The 16,419-nt window shown below is 32.8% G+C and overlaps 1 long non-coding RNA gene across 1 annotated transcript; it reads right to left on the minus strand.

The window, feature by feature from the left end:
* Positions 1-10,143: 10,143 nt before the first annotated feature.
* On the minus strand, positions 10,144-11,049 carry LOC148782806 (uncharacterized). The gene is made up of 2 exons (XR_016052284.1): positions 10,803-11,049; positions 10,144-10,609 (listed from the first exon to the last, which is right to left on the minus strand). It is a non-coding gene; the product is annotated as an uncharacterized LOC148782806 (long non-coding RNA).
* Between the last annotated feature and the right edge of the window lie 5,370 nt (positions 11,050-16,419).

Genomic DNA, 16,419 nt, shown 5'->3' on the forward strand with positions numbered 1-16,419 from the left:
GCCCTGTCATGACTATGAATATTTAGAAAGAGAGAGAGAGAGAACCCCAATTGCATGGAGTTGCAAAAGCAGATGAGGTTTTTTCAGCAGGAGACCACTAGACCTTTTCAGTAGAGGACTACCGGCTATATATATATAAATATGTGTGTGTATGTGTGTGTGTGCAGTTTGTATAGGGCCTACCTTCAAATAGTATCGAGAAATGTGGTTTCAATATTGGAAATCTTTGTGATAGCCTTAAAATATATTTTCTATCTTTATTTATAAAGTTTAAAGCTTTAAAAATAGTGTTGATCAGCAGATTTAAAAAAACTTGAAAATTTTTAAAATTAACGGTCCAAAAATGCATTACAAAATACACTACTTTCAAAACTTGAAATCGATTTTTTTCTCATATCCTTGCATCTTGATGTCGAGATGATCAATTTTATGATATTTGGGCATCAAAACAGTCACTTCTAGTGAAATTTTTGATGTAGGCTCAAATTTGATTTTTTGGAGCCTCGGCTCTATACAATTTTCAAAAGAGAGAGAGAAAGAGAGAGAGAGACCTAGAAAGTATTTTTCTAACCCAATTAACATGGGCCGTCTCTCTCACTCGCCATCGTCTCTCCGGGTGACTACATATATGCTTTGTATCATCTCTCTCTAAATTTCAGCCGCTCTCCCTCCTCATTTGCTCGTTGGCATCACAAGGAGGTAGCACACTGAGAAAAACCCAACCCAAAATGACTCAAGATTAGGGGCACCGAAATCGATGGGTAACAAACAATTTCTTCGATTTATAGTCTGTAAATCACCAGAAAAATCTTAACTTTGATTTGGAAATTTAGTTTTCTAAGTAAAGCCATAAAAATTCCTGCTGAAATTTCAATTCATTTTTCCCTCCTGCTGAAATTTATGTTTTTTTTTTTTTTTTTTTTTTTTTTTTTTTTTTTTTTTTTTTGTAATTAGTATATTTCAAAGGCTTATGAATGACTACATCCAAAAGATTCCTCATATATTTGTACGAATAAGATTTAGTACAGGAAAGCATTACAATTGTTCGATTGCAGTACGCCCCCCAAAAGGATAGGGCACTGCATCCAAGCACACCAATATTCGCACTGAATCTGTATGTGGGCCTTGAGTAATCTGCATTTTCAAAAACATTTATCAGGCAGAATTGGGGATTATATGTGTGCAAGCATTTTATGCAAACAGTAGAGTTAATGACCATAGAACAAAAATCTCTTAAAGTTTTGCATTTATGGTATGACATTTTAGCACAATTCTTGCAAAAAAAACAAATAATTATGAGACATATGAATCTCAAAATAGACATAGCAAATTCTTAACAATCAGTACGTCTCATTTTGGTATTAAAAGCAACAAGATCACAATTTTTGCATAAAGATTTTAATAAGATGGCCTCTTATATTTCCAAATAAATCAACTCTCATGATAACAAACTCAATATTGTGAACAACAAATAATCATAAAAAATATTGTGAATGGCAATTAATCTACAAATAGTAGATCACACTATAACTGATCGAAAAAATCGGATAAGTTCATCGGCAAATATACCTAAATTTCCACTAAAAAATAAATTAATCATTGTACTATACTACAATTGAATAAGTTATGGATGATTAAAGAAACATGTGAAACTACAACATAGTGTTTTAAAACTTGTCGAGTCAACTTGCATCGGCCCCTGATGAGTCTCATGGTTTGAGTCAACTAATTTTTGCCCTTATTTGTTGTTTATAGAGATAATCAACATGTTCAAATTGATATGACTCAAATGGCTCCATGCCAACTCCTAAGCCAAGTCAGAGCTTAAATTCACTAATAATAAGAGAGGAAATGCACATGCAGAAATTTGTTAAATTGATTCACAATAGAGGCACGTTTTCATTATAATTTTATTTTCCGTCTTCCATGCATGTACATGTAATTTTTCTTTCATTTCATACATATTAGATCAAGGTGTTGTCATTTTTTGCGTTTTAGTCTCGTAGGTCACTGGCATATGCTCTAAATAATGCCATTTGTCAGATCTTGGCCACTCAGAAATCATAAATATGGTGCATATAAAAATTTACCGTAAACCATTGCTTTCACTTCATTTTTCCCCAAAATTTTCTTTATTATTAAATCAAAGAAAATATACAAAATTTGTTTTTCTATTAGCTTATTGTTGTTAGGTTCGTGGCCTTTAAAAGCCTTATGAGTGCTTGTAAAATGAAATGATATAGTGGAACATAAATTCAGTGGGAGCGTGGTCCCTCGTGGACCATACTAAAAAAACGATATTTGCTGATACCAGACTATGCTTGATGATCAAGACCAGTTGGTTGGGAAAAACCCATATTACCTAGGCATAAAGAACAAACCGAGAAGGGTTCTAATGAGTTAGCCCTTGATGAGGTTGGAGAATATGCCCAGATGAGTGAGTCGAGGGACTGTCTGGCCATTGTGTGTGATGGTGGCCTACAGAGGCGGGGGCCAAAGCCTCATCCATGTACTGTCACATGGCATGCATATCGATAGATCGTTCGAAAAAGCCAGAAATTCACCTTTTAGGGTGATGTGTATGCATGTGTGAGAGATACCTCTATGCGCCATCGAGCTGTGGTCGTAGTAGGTTTTAGTGACCTTGACTCGTCTCTAGGGGAGGATCTGTAATCTACAGACTGGGATTGTGACCCCTTGGATCATCGGCCAAACTTTGGTGGCCCGTTAATGAGCCTCTGCTTGGACTGTAGGTTTTGAAAAACACTGGGTCGGTTTAATAAAGCAAGTATGGTATGTAGTCCACAGTTGAAGGTGGAGTGCCCCCATGATTTTTGATTCAATTCCTAAACCAAAGAGATCATTTTTCCTATTAAATTAATTTAATTGTATTTATTTTATGATAATAATTACTTTAGAATAATTATTTAAATTTTTATGAACCACTGAATATTTTATTTATAATTTTTAGATTTATAAAATTAAAGATATTGATTTTACAATAGTATAAATATTCAAATAAATACTAGAAATTATTTTATTAATTTTAATACATAAAAATATCATGGGGCCCATAGTGCACATGGGTGGGCCCACCATGTTTCTAAAAGGTGGGGCCCAAATGTGCCTCCCATGGGTGGCATGCCCCACGCCTTGGATTCCTTTTATTAAATTTTGGTAATGTTGAATTGTCACATGTGGTCTAATATGACTTGGACCACATATTGACTTAATATGGAAGTAAATATTGACTTAATATATCTTTGATAGATTTTATGGAAAATATGAGTAGAGATATGCTATTTTATGGAATGCACATTAGTTAATTAAGATTAATTTGACTTATTTTCTATTGATGAGAAAATAGTTTAAGAAATGAAGATAAGGGTTCATGCACATTCCATAATGTTGATGGCCCATTTATGGAATGAATGACTCAAATCTCTCACCTCACAAGTCACCCTAATCAACGGTCCACATTTAATCTCACAAGAAGATGCAAACTATGGGAAACCTTAAGAAACCCTATTCTCTATAAAAGGGGTGTTCCTCCTATTAATCTCTATAAAAGGGGTGTTCCTCCTATTCTCTACACACAACCTCTCTACATCTCTTTCTCTCTCCTCTCTCTCTCTAAGGGGGCACACCCCACTCTCACTCCTCTCCTCCTCTCTACACCTTCTCTCTCCTACCCATAGAAGGGGCATGCCCCAACCCTAGGGTCTCATCCCACTTTCTCTCTCATCTTATACTCTAAGGGTTGGGAAATATGTCAAAAATATTTTGGGTGTAGGATCTAGGCTTGATGAGCTATAAAAGGGTTATGAAATAATTTGGCCGAAATTTGCTTTCCCGATTCGATATTGAAGCTAGATCATTGATCCCGTGCCATCAGATGGTGGTGACTCGGTGTGAAGTGTATTAAGCCCCGTTGAGGTAATCTCCAGCACTCTTCCCTTATATTTCTCGCAATCTTATCTTTATTATCAAGTATAGTATATAATTGTTTCAATGGCATCAAGTTGTTAAGATCTTTGTTTTATTGTTATGTTCATTTTATTTTAAAGTTTATATTGTTGTAATAAAGACTATATATAAGTGATCTTTTGCCAAAACGAAAGAGGTGAAATAAAAAAAAATAAAAAAAGTATTCACCGATAAAAGATCACATAGGACTTTCTTTTATTGGTATTAGAGCTATTGATACTTGATGTCATTAGTTGTCTTTCTCTTTATTGAGTTTAGATCAAGTTTGGGAATGATATATAAGATAGCTAATGAGCTTTGTGGTCAAGAAATACACTTATAGTTAAGAATTATTGAAATATTCCAACATCGAAAAAAGACTCTGCATAATGGGTATTCTAGGCTATTTTGGAGCAGTGATATGAAGAAGATAATAAAGTATTTTTCTATTACATACTCAATGATATTGTGTGTCTTTGAGAGTCAGACATACCTGCAAAATTTCAGTGGGAGATTCTAAGGGAATTGAGAGTTATGGAATCGTGAATGAAGGGTATCAATTATAACCCTGCAAAATCTAGGAACTATACATTGAGTTCCGTGATTTTTCCCTCCAATTATATGATTTAAGTTTTTGCTGAAATTTTACTATGACTCATAAAATTGAGTCTACATTCAAACAAAAATGTTTCATAAAAGAAAGTCCTCCCGGTTTGAAGGATATGATCAATTTATTGATAGGTGTGCGGGTAATGCTCTTTGTAACAAAAACTATTTCAATGACTTGCAAGTCATGATTTTATTTCTATTCTTAACATAATTTTTAATGGTCCACACTAAGTTTTGAGACTTCCTTTCTGAGTCTATTTTCTATTAAAATTTATTTGAAAGAGAAATATCATTGGGAAGAGAGGAATAAAATTTTGGATTGAAGAGAAGTCATCCTAATTTTTTTGCAATTTGGAATGTTCTTCATTGAGACATGAATATCTATATTTATCAAGCCTACTTAATATAGTGATATGAGGCTTGTGAAAATATATATATATTACCATTATGTGTCTAATTTCAAACAAAATTGGTTTAAAAGGAAACTCCTTGAGAGTAGAGAGAAAAGATAGTTTTACCAGATAGTGTTCCTCCTGGAATTCTGGAGTATGATTTATTTTGTGATGTGAATATCATTTATCTATTTCTCTGAATAAAAGTATTATTTGGGATTCAAACCATGATGTTATAATTTGTCTTTGAGTTTAGTCTTCAATAAAAAGGTTTGAGAGAAAGAAATTCTTTGAGGATTGAGATAAACAAATTTTATATTAAGAGATGCTCAACCTGATTTTCTGCTGAAAAAATTTCATTGTGACTTAAATGTCACTAAAATGAAGACTTACTAAATGGTATGATTTAGGAATGGAACTGACCACTATTTTATATTTTTGAGTCAATTTCAATACTCAAAAGGATTCGGATATAAATTCTTTATAAGTTGAGAGATATCATAATTTAATTATGGGATACTCATGTTCTATGCTGTAGTAAATTAAAAGATGTGGCATGTTAAGGCACATCCTTGGATTCCTAATTATGGAGAGATTTTTAGGCTCATTTTAAAAGGTTTTATAGTGTGCCATGAATACGGTTTATTATTATACAACTTCAAATATATGTAATACATAATTGACAATATATGATACTCTATATGAAGAGTATTCGATATAGGAATAACAGAAAGAAGAAGAAACACAATACTATAAAAGCATCTTAGTTTCTTCGAGATGAAAGGATATATAGAGAGACGTGGTGGTAACAAAAAAATATTAAATATCAGTGGAAGAATCAAATTGGTGATATTTGAAACGATGGGATGAAGAAGATTATTTCTTCACGATGTGAGAAAGGGAGAATCCAAGTGCCAAAGAGATGGACACTTCGTGATATGTGAAATCGATGAACACTATATTCTCCATCAGTTACATGCTCTTCCAAGATCACAAAAGCTTGTTAACAAGTAAAAGCAAAGAATAAAAAAAGCCCAGGTACCACACTACAAGGTTTTGAGGTATGAAATCTATCCTATATTACATGGTAAAATCATATAGAAAAAGATGATTCAGTAACCATTTTATTTTAAGCTTCATATACTTTGTTTTTTTGGCTATTTTAATATATATGGAGTGTATGGACATTAGGTGATAGGTGCTAACAAATTTGAAAGAGCAGGTTTTGAAGACCTTGTATTTTTGTGCCTCTTTGTACTTGAGTATAAACTACTTAAGGTAGTGATACTCATAGAGATGTGGTTTGATCGAGAGCTTTAAACTTAAGTATGAAACACGAGAGATGGGTGTGGCTCATTCAAATATGTAAGCACGAAGGGAGTGTTCTGTTGAAACTCGGTTTTAGTGATCATCCTCCAAATAATTTCTATAATATGATGTATTGCATGTGAAGATAACCTCTTGATAAAATCTCCATATTGGCCAAAATTTAAGTATTTTGTCAAGGCTTTAATAACTTTTCTAAAATCATGCTTTATTTTGGATAAAATATAAAATGGTATCTATGATTTGTTTTTGTGGCCATGAATTTGACTTGGTAGGAAATTAAACTAATTTATGAAGGCTAAGCATGTATTTTAAAATTAACATGGATGATTTGAGTAAAAACCTAACTCTATGACTATAGTCTTAAAAAAAACCACATTGTCTTGCAAGGTCCAGTAAGTCTTTATAAAAAATCATTTTAAATCGTCTTACTATTATCTAACTATTGCTTGTGAATCCATATATATATATATATATACTAAGTAAATTTTTTATTAAAGATAAAAACATTGTGTCTTGAAGGTATTTATAAAATTGGGAGAAAAACTGTCATGCACTGTTTTTTAATTATTATTATTTATTTAATACCCATATGCCTTGACTCATGTTTCTAATTAATTAGAGTCCTCGATTACCTAAGACCTTGAACCATAGGGAATATTGTAGGAATGTCATCTTGTTAGGCTTCATTGACAAATTTTGTGTTGATTAGATAACTTGGTTTGTATGAATTTACTACTAAGACAATTAGTGTGGTTGAACTTTTGTGGTTCAGGAAGGTTTTGCATATTGTGAAACCAACGGGCATTGAATTACATATTGCATGAGGCTTGCTATGCTACTTCACGATATATGCATAAGAATGTTAAGAATGCATATGTTGTATGTGCAATAATTGAGTGAGAGCTGCTACAATACCATTTTTCTTTGAGCTGTTTGGATATTCAAATACATAGGTGCAAGCTATCTCAAGGATCCAGATGATACAAAGTCTATGTCTGAATATGTGTTCATGCTTGGAAGGGGTATAAATTATTATAAATCAAAGAAACAGGATGAGATGGAATTGTCCACTACAGAGGTAGAGTGAGTGACGTGCTATTTGGGGGCCAAGGAGGCCTATAGATTAAGAAATTTCTTAATCGACTTGATTTTAACCTCATGCATTGTGAGGCAGTAAGGATTTCCTGTGACAACACGGCGGCGATATGCGTGTCAAAGGAGCCACGATTTTATAAGAACTCCAAGCGTATAAAACCATGTTTCTATCACTTGAGGAATGACGTGAGATTGAGAAATATCGAGATCCACATAAACTAAATATTCCAGTGGGAGTACCTGCTAGTATTTGATATGTCAGATAGAACAACAAACTAGAATGTTGTTCACCCAAGGAACCTGGTTGTATAGCTACAGAAGGGAGCAACTTATTTGAAGAACTCTTTCTAGCTCATTAACATACGACCCCATATGATGAAGGTACGTGATGGCCTTTTGCAACAACAAGTCTGTGATTCACGATGCGAAATGAAGATGGGCTACAACCACTTTTGGATGAGATATGAGCAGTAGAGAGGAAAATGTGTTACCCCTATAAGTCCTTTTGTGAAATGATTAATGGTGAAAGACATAATTAATGTATTGAGAGAGAATAAGTGAAAAATTCTTGAGAGATATATTGTAAGTGAGAGAGAAAGATGGGGATGAGAGAAAATGAGGAAGAGAGAATGTAAGGCCTTCAAATGCCAAGTGGAAGATATTGGGTTTATGTGGCATTTAAAAGCGTTATGAGTGCTTGTAAAATGAAATGATATAGTGGAACATGAACTCAGTGGGAGTGTGGTCCCTCATAGACCATACTAAGCAAACGATGTTTGCTGATATCGGACTGTGCTTGACGATTAAAACCAGTCGGTTGGAAAAAACCCATGTTACCTAGGCATAAAGAACAAACCGAGAAGGGTTATAATGGGTTAGCCCTTGATGAGGTCGAAGAATATGCCCGGATGACTGAGCCAATGGACTGTGTGACCCTTGTGTGTGATGGTGGCCTATAGATATGGGAGTCAAAGCCTCATCCATGTGCCATCACAATTATTTAAATTTTTATGCACCACTGGATATTTTATTTATAATTTTTGGATTTATAAAATTAAAGATATTGATTTTACAATAGTATAAATACTCAAATAAATACTAGAAATTATTTAATTAATTTTAATATATAAAAATATCATAGGGGCCCATAGTGCACATGGGTGAGCCCACCATGCTTCTAGAAGGTGGCATGCCCCACCCCTTGGACTCCTTTTATTAAAGTTTGGTAATGTTGAATTGTCACATGTGGTCAATATGACTTGGACCATATATTGACTTAATATATATTTGATAGATTTTATGGAAAGTATGAGTAAAGATGTGTTATTTTATGGAATGCACAATATTTAATTAAGATTAATTTAACTTATTTTCTATTGATGGTAAAATGGTTTAGGAAAAAGGGATAAGGGTCATACACATTGCATAATGTTGATGACCCATCTATGAAATGGATGACTCAAATCTCTTACCCCATAAATCACCCTGATCAATGGTTCACATTCAATCTCACAACAAGATGCAAACTATGGGAAACCGTAAGAAACCCTAATCCCAAATTTTCTCTATAAAATAGGGGTGTTCCTCCTATTCTCTACACACAACCTCTCTACATCTCGCTATGCTCTCTCTCTCTCTCTAAGGGAGCACGCCCCACTTGCATTCCTCTCCCCCTCTCTACACCTTCTCTCTCCTACTCATGGAAGGGGCACGCCCCAACCCTAGAGTCTCCTCGCACTTTCTCTCTCATCTTATATGCTAAGGATTCGAAAATATGTCAAAAATATTTTGGGGGTAGGATCTAGGCTTGATGAGCTTTAATATGAAATAGTTTGGCCGAAATTGCTTTCTCGGTTCGAGATTGAAGCTAAAGCGCTGATCCCACGCCATCGGATAGTAGTGACTTGGTGTGGGGTGTAATAAGCTTGGTTGAGGTAATCTCCGACACTCTTCCCTTCTATTTCTTGCAATTTTATCTTTTATTCTCAAGCATAGTACATAATTGTTTCAATGACATCAAGTTGTTAAGATCTTGGTTTTATTGTTATGTTGATTTTATTTTGAAGTTTATCTTGTTGTAACAAAGATAACATGTAAGTAAGCTTTTGCCCAAATAAAAGGGGTGAAATAAATAAATAAATAAATAAAAATATTCCCCGGTAAAAGATCACATATGTCTTTCTTTCAATTATATCTCTACCCAAAATAGGTATGTACTTGTCGTTGGATTAGTATGTAAACAAAGCAAACCGTGTTCTTTGAGCTCATTCACTCATCTTGTCAGTTTGCAAAAGGATCTTGAAATATCATGAATTAAAACAATGGATGAGGCCAAAGCTTCCTGCACATTCAATCTTCTCAAATCTGAATGTGCTGAAAAGCATAGAGACATGTGCTTAAAAGCGAACTTCTCAAATCTGAATGTGCTGAAAAGCATAGAGACATGTGCTTAAAAGCGAAGTACTCATAATAGACTCTAAACCATGAACACAAGAGCATTTCAATATAATTTGCTTAAAAGCATAGAGACATAGAGCCAGGGAGAAAAGCACATTCAAACGTGCACACAAATGTTGACATCAACAAAAGCAGAAGCCATGTTGAAAGCCACTAGGGATAAATGCTTTTAAATAGATACCAAATAAAAGCTTGAAACTTGCAGCAAAACAAATTTGACATGTCGACAATACTAATCACAGCCATACACTTCCACAAATACAGAGTTTTTCAAATTTTGAAATAGTTTCGATACTGAGGAAATTTTAATTTCTTGACTATTTCCTTTTTTTCTAATAAATAATTCCTTTTTAATTTTTCTCATGATGGCCACCGTCTGATGCTATAAGAGGATCCAAATTTGGCACTATCTCAAAGGTAGCTTTTTTAAAACAATGTTTGTTCTTGTATGATTTTATTCAAGCGATACATAGAGATATAACTCAAGTTATGCTTAACTACAATCAATAATTGCCCGCCATTGGGTCATGTCGTGTTCAAGCGGGTTACATTCTTCCCTTCGCTGTGCATTTCATCTGATGGTGATAACTGCAACAATACTATGGTTTGCTATGCCATTCATTCCATTGAACCCAGATTACCCACCCCAAAGCTGAAAAACCAGTTTGTAGCTTGATTGGAGAATATGATTCTCATGTGTATTGCTGCCTTGTTATGTAGGGATATGGAATGCCCTCAGGATGGTACTATCTCATAAGCCTCTGAAATATATTAATTACAAAAAAAAAAAGAAAACGCCATTTCTGAACTCAAATTTCAGCAGGAAGGAATAATGAACTAAAATTTCGATAGGAATTTTTATGGTTTTATCCAAAAAACTAAATTTCCAAAGCAAAGTTAGGATTTTTTTGGTGATTTACAGTCTATAAATCGAAGAAATTGTTTGTTACTCACCGATTTCGGTGCCCTAATCCTGAGTCATCTTGGGTTGGGTTTTTCTCAGCATGCTGCCTCCTTGAGATGCCAGCAGCCACAACAAGCTCACTAGAGCGAATGAGGAGGGAGAGGGACTGAAATTTAGAGAGAGGACACAAACATTTGTAGTCGCCTGGAGAAACGATGGCGAGCGAGAGAGGGGGAGCTTCTCAGTGACGCTCTCAGGTTTGCAGAGCATGCAAGAGGGGGTATGGCTGAAAATTTGTTTGGGTTTGAAGCAATGGTTTAAAAACCGGATCGGTGACCCGGATCGGGCTTTTCAAAAACCGATCCGGATCGGCGAATCGGCGATCCGGATCGGAATCGGGTGAATCGGTCAGAATAAAGCTTCAAAAAAATCCGAAAAAAGTATTAAAATTCATTATAAATATTGGTTTTTAGGAATTCAATAAAAAATGAGGGTACTCCATTAAGAATTTTCATGTTTTTGAATGAATATGCAAATATTGATATGTTCTTTCCCTGCATGAACCGCCATTCAGCATTTAATTTACAGTATTTCGTGCTCATCCCTACACTGTTGCTGTTGGGACTCGATATGTGAATAATGTGGTTGGGATAGGGTGGCCTCAGAATCATCATCTCTCTCGTTTTCTCTTTGAATAATATGGATTAAAAAAAAAAAAAAACAAATTTTCAAAAAAATCTATCATGGATTAAAAAAAAAATCACAAATTTTCAAAAAATTCTATCATGGATTACAAAAAAAAATTCGATCATGGATTAAACAAAAAAAATCACAAATTTTCAAAAAATTCAATCATGGATTACATAAAATTCGATCATGGATTACATAAAATTCGATCATGGATTACAAAAAAAAACAAACAAAAAAAACAAAAAATTCAATCGTGGATTACAAAAAAAGAAAAAAATAGTTCGATCATGGATTACAAAAAATTCAATCATGGATTACAAAAAACTCTATCATGGGTTACAAAAAAAGCAAAAAACAAAAAATTCAATCATGGATTAAAAAAAAACAAACAAACATTTCAATCATGGATTACAAAAAAAAAACAAACATTTCGATCATATATTACAAAACATTCGATCATGGATTACAAAAAATTCTATCATGGGTTACAAAAAAAAAAAAAAAAACAAAAAAATCGATCATGGATTACAAGAAAAGAAAACAAACATTTCGATCATGGATTACAAAAAATTCTATTATGGGTTACAAAAAACCAAAAAATTCGATCATGGATTACAAAAAAAATCTATCATGGATTACCAAAAAAAAAAAAAAAAAAAAAAAAAAAAAAAAAAAAAAAAAAAAATCCGTACGGAATCGCCGATTCACTGTTCGGACTCGCCGATTCCGTACAGTGAATCGGCGATTCACTGTACAGAATCGTCCGGTTCTCTCTAGAACCGGACGATTTCCGATTTTCGGGGCGATCCGGTTCCTTTTTCACTATTTTCGAGTCGAACCGAGCGAGTCCGGTTCGACTCGGCGTTTTTTAAAACGCTGGTTTGAAGCTTTTCAGCCAATGCTTTCGAGCGTGAGGGATTTTAAAGCGAATCAGAGCCATACGTTTTAGTTAATTTCAAAGGACGGTGGATATAAGGAAGCGAAAACACTATATATATATATATATATATATATATATATGCTTTCGGGCACGAGGGATTTTAAAGCGAATCAAAGCCATATGTTTCATTTAATTTCAAAGGACGGTGGATATAAGGAGGCAAACACACACACACACACACACACACATATATATATATATATATATATATATATATATGATTGGATTCTGTCAGCCCACAGGCTGACTACTACAGTGTCAGCCAATAGCTCAGATTCAATCTGGTCTGATCTGACGGTCACAATCTCATTTCATATTTAAATTTTCATTTTTTTTCTCTACAAATCCAAATCACTTGAAATTTTAGACATTCATTATTCTCATAAAGGCGCACCTAATAAAAATTTAAAATTTTTTTTCACAAAATATAAATTGACCGAAATACCTTCGAAATATTTCGAGGGTATTTTGATCAATTTATATTTTACGAATTATTTTTTATATATTTTTATTATATTCTTCTATTTTTTAATAATAGGCATTCCAAATTTTAAGTGATTTGGATTTGTAGAAAAAAAAAAAAAAATCAAATACGAAATAAGGTTGTGACCTTCAGATCGGCCCAGATTCAATCTAGGCCATTAACTGCCACTGTAGCTATCAGCCCGTGGGCTGACAAGATCTTTTCCCTATATGGGAATGGATATTGTGTTATAGTGTCAGTCAATGGAGTGTCAGCCAATGGCCTAGATTGAATCTGAGCCGATCTAACGGCCACGACCTTATTTTGTATTTGAATTTTCATTTTTTTCTATAAATCCAAATCACTTGAAAATTTTAGACGTATATTTTACTCATCACAGCGCACCTAATGGAAACATAAAAAATAATAATTCGTAAAAAATAAGTTTTTAAGAATATGTGTTTAAAATTTCGAGTGATTTAAATATGTATAAAACAATGAAAATTCAAATACGAAATGAGGTCGTGACCATTGGATTGGGCCAAGATTCAATCTGGGCCGTTGGCTGTTATTGTAGCTGTCAGCCCGTAGGCTGACATGATCTTTTCCCTATATATATATATATATATATATATATATATATATATATATATATATATATGGAAAAAGTTTATATAAGGATGCAACCTTATAATGTAGAACTACGGATGCACCTCAAAAATCCATCGAAAAAGATAGTTTTAATGTTGAAAAACTCTTTGATTGATCATCTCGACATCAAGATGTATGACCATGAAAAATAAAAAGATTTTAAGTCTAAAAAATAGTGCATTTTACAACATATTATCTACACCGTTCATTTTCAATATTTTCATATGTTTATAGATGTACTTGATTTTAACCATTTTTGAAATTTAAAATTTTTATAATTGGATATAAAAATTGATTTTGAGATAATCCTAAAAACATTTTACATCAAAATTATATACCACGATAAAATTTGAAGGTGCACCTTACCTCTACACCTACAGATGAATCCATATGCCAACTGCACCCTATATATATATATATATATATATATATATATATATATTCATTCTTTTCCCATATAAGGAAAATATGGGATTAGTCTACTAGCTCATATGATCATATGAGCCTAACGGTCCAGATTGAATCTGGGCCGATCTGACGATCACGGATGTCCGATAATGTTTAAATGTTTCATTTTTTTTTACAGATCCAAATCATTTGAAATTTTAGGTGTATATTCTTCTCCTCAAGGCGCACCTAATAAAAATATAAATAAATTATTCGCGAAAAAAAAATGATCAAAATACCCCCCAAACATTTTCAGAGGTATTTTGGTCAATTTATTTCATGTAAAATATTTTTTTGATATTTTTTAAAGCTATTTTTTATGAACACAAGGCTAAAATTTCAAGTAATTTGGATTTGTAGAAAACAAACTAAAATTAAGACACTACCGGACATCTGTGATTGTCAGATCGGCCCAGATTCAATCTGAGACATTGTGCTCATACGTTCATATGAGTTAGTGGGCTAATCCCATATTTTCTCATATATATATATATATAATACAGTTGATGGTAGTAGATTATTTATAAAATATAAATTATCCAATGATGTAGTATGTAATAAAGAACATTGTTTTCCTACACCTTTCATTATGGTAAAAAGACTAAGTCAATCAGTAATATTAGGAGTTCCATTTCTTACTCTATTATATCCAATACTAATAACTCATGAAAGAATAGAAACTTCCATAGCTGGAAATAAAATCATATTTGAATTTATAGATAAACCCAAACTCAAAGAAATTAATAATGTTAAAACAATTATCCAAGATAAAGAATAATTTTTGTGCTCATTAAAAGAAGAAATTCTTTATAGAAATACTGAAGAAGCATAACAAAAAGAAGAGATACAAAACCAAATTAAACACATCAAACAAAAGAATGAACAAGAAATCTATAGTGAAATCCCAAATGCTTTTTGGAATAGGAAAAAACATAGAGTAGGATTGCCATATGAAAATGGATTTGATAAATCAAAAATACCAACTAAAGCAAGACCTGTCCAAATGAATTCTACTTTATTAGAAACTTGTCAAAGGGAAATAAAAGATTTATTAGTAAAAAATTTAATAAGACCAAGTGCATCTCCTTGGAGCTGTGCTGCATTCTATGTCATTAAAAATGCTGAAAAAAAAAGAGGTGTGCCCAGGTTAGTAATAAATTATAAACCATTAAATAAAGTTTTTCAATGGATACGATATCCAATCCCAAATAAAAAAGATTTATTAGATAAATTAGCCAAGGCTACAATTTTCTCTAAATTTGATTTAAAATTAGGATACTGGCAAATACAAATAAAAGAAGAAGATAAATATAAAACTGCATTCAATGTGCCATTCAGACAATACGAATGGCATTCAGACAATGCCATTTGGCCTAAAAAATGCTCCATCTGAATTTCAAAAGATTATGAATGAAGTATTCAATCCATATTATAAATTCATGATTGTCTATATTGATGATGTCTTAATATTTTCTGAAAATATAGATCAACATTTTAAACATATTAATGTTTTTAAACATGCAGAACTAATAGTCTCTGCTAAAATGATTAATATATGTCAAACTAAGATTAGATTCTTAAGACATCATATTCATCATGAAACAATTATCCCAATAGAACGATCTATTCAATTTGTTTATAAGTTTCCAGATATTATATTAGATAAAACTGAATTACAAAGATTCTTAGGTTGTTTAAATTATATAATTGATTTTTATGAAAATTTAGCATTAGATGCTAAACCACTATATGATAGACTCAAGAAAAATCCTCCCAAATGGACAAATGAATATACCCAAGCTGTCCAAAAAATTAAACTCAAAGCAAATGAGTTACCTTGCTTAACTCTAGCTCAACCTAATACTTTCAAAATAATTGAATGTGATACTTCTGAATTAGGACTAGGAGGAATATTAAAACAAAGAATCAATACCACTGAACAATTGATAAGATATACACCTAAAGCATGAAATTCTACTCAACAAAATTATTCTACTGTCAAGAAAGAACTTCTTGCTATTGTACATTGTGTTACCAAATTCCAAAGTGAGATATTAAATACTCATTTTCTTATTCGTACTGATTGCAAGGCTGCAAAAGATATACTTGAAAAAGATGTGCAAAACTTGGTTTCGAAACAAATTTTTGCCCGTTGGCAAGCCATTTTATCATCCTTCGATTTTTCTATTGAACATCTTACAGGTTCTACTAATCACCTTCCTGATTTTCTCACCCGTGAATTTTTGCAGGGAGGGCTACACTGATAGGTTTGATCCACCTGAGTTATCATTAGCATTAATATTATTCAATAAGAATAGAGCAATTGAAAATCAAATTATGAATACCAATACCATACAATCCAAAGGAAAGGCTCCTATGGAAATATCTCTAGATATTGTTCCAATACAAACCCCTGATAGAAGCCTGATTTCTTATTCACCCAGTATCCCAAATAGTCCATTAAACTATCCTCAAC

The sequence above is a fragment of the Amborella trichopoda genome, chromosome 3 (assembly GCF_054954075.1).
Source record: "Amborella trichopoda isolate Santa Cruz 75 chromosome 3, AtrichopodaSantaCruz75HAP2 v2.0, whole genome shotgun sequence".
Classification (NCBI taxonomy): Eukaryota; Viridiplantae; Streptophyta; class Magnoliopsida; order Amborellales; family Amborellaceae; genus Amborella; species Amborella trichopoda.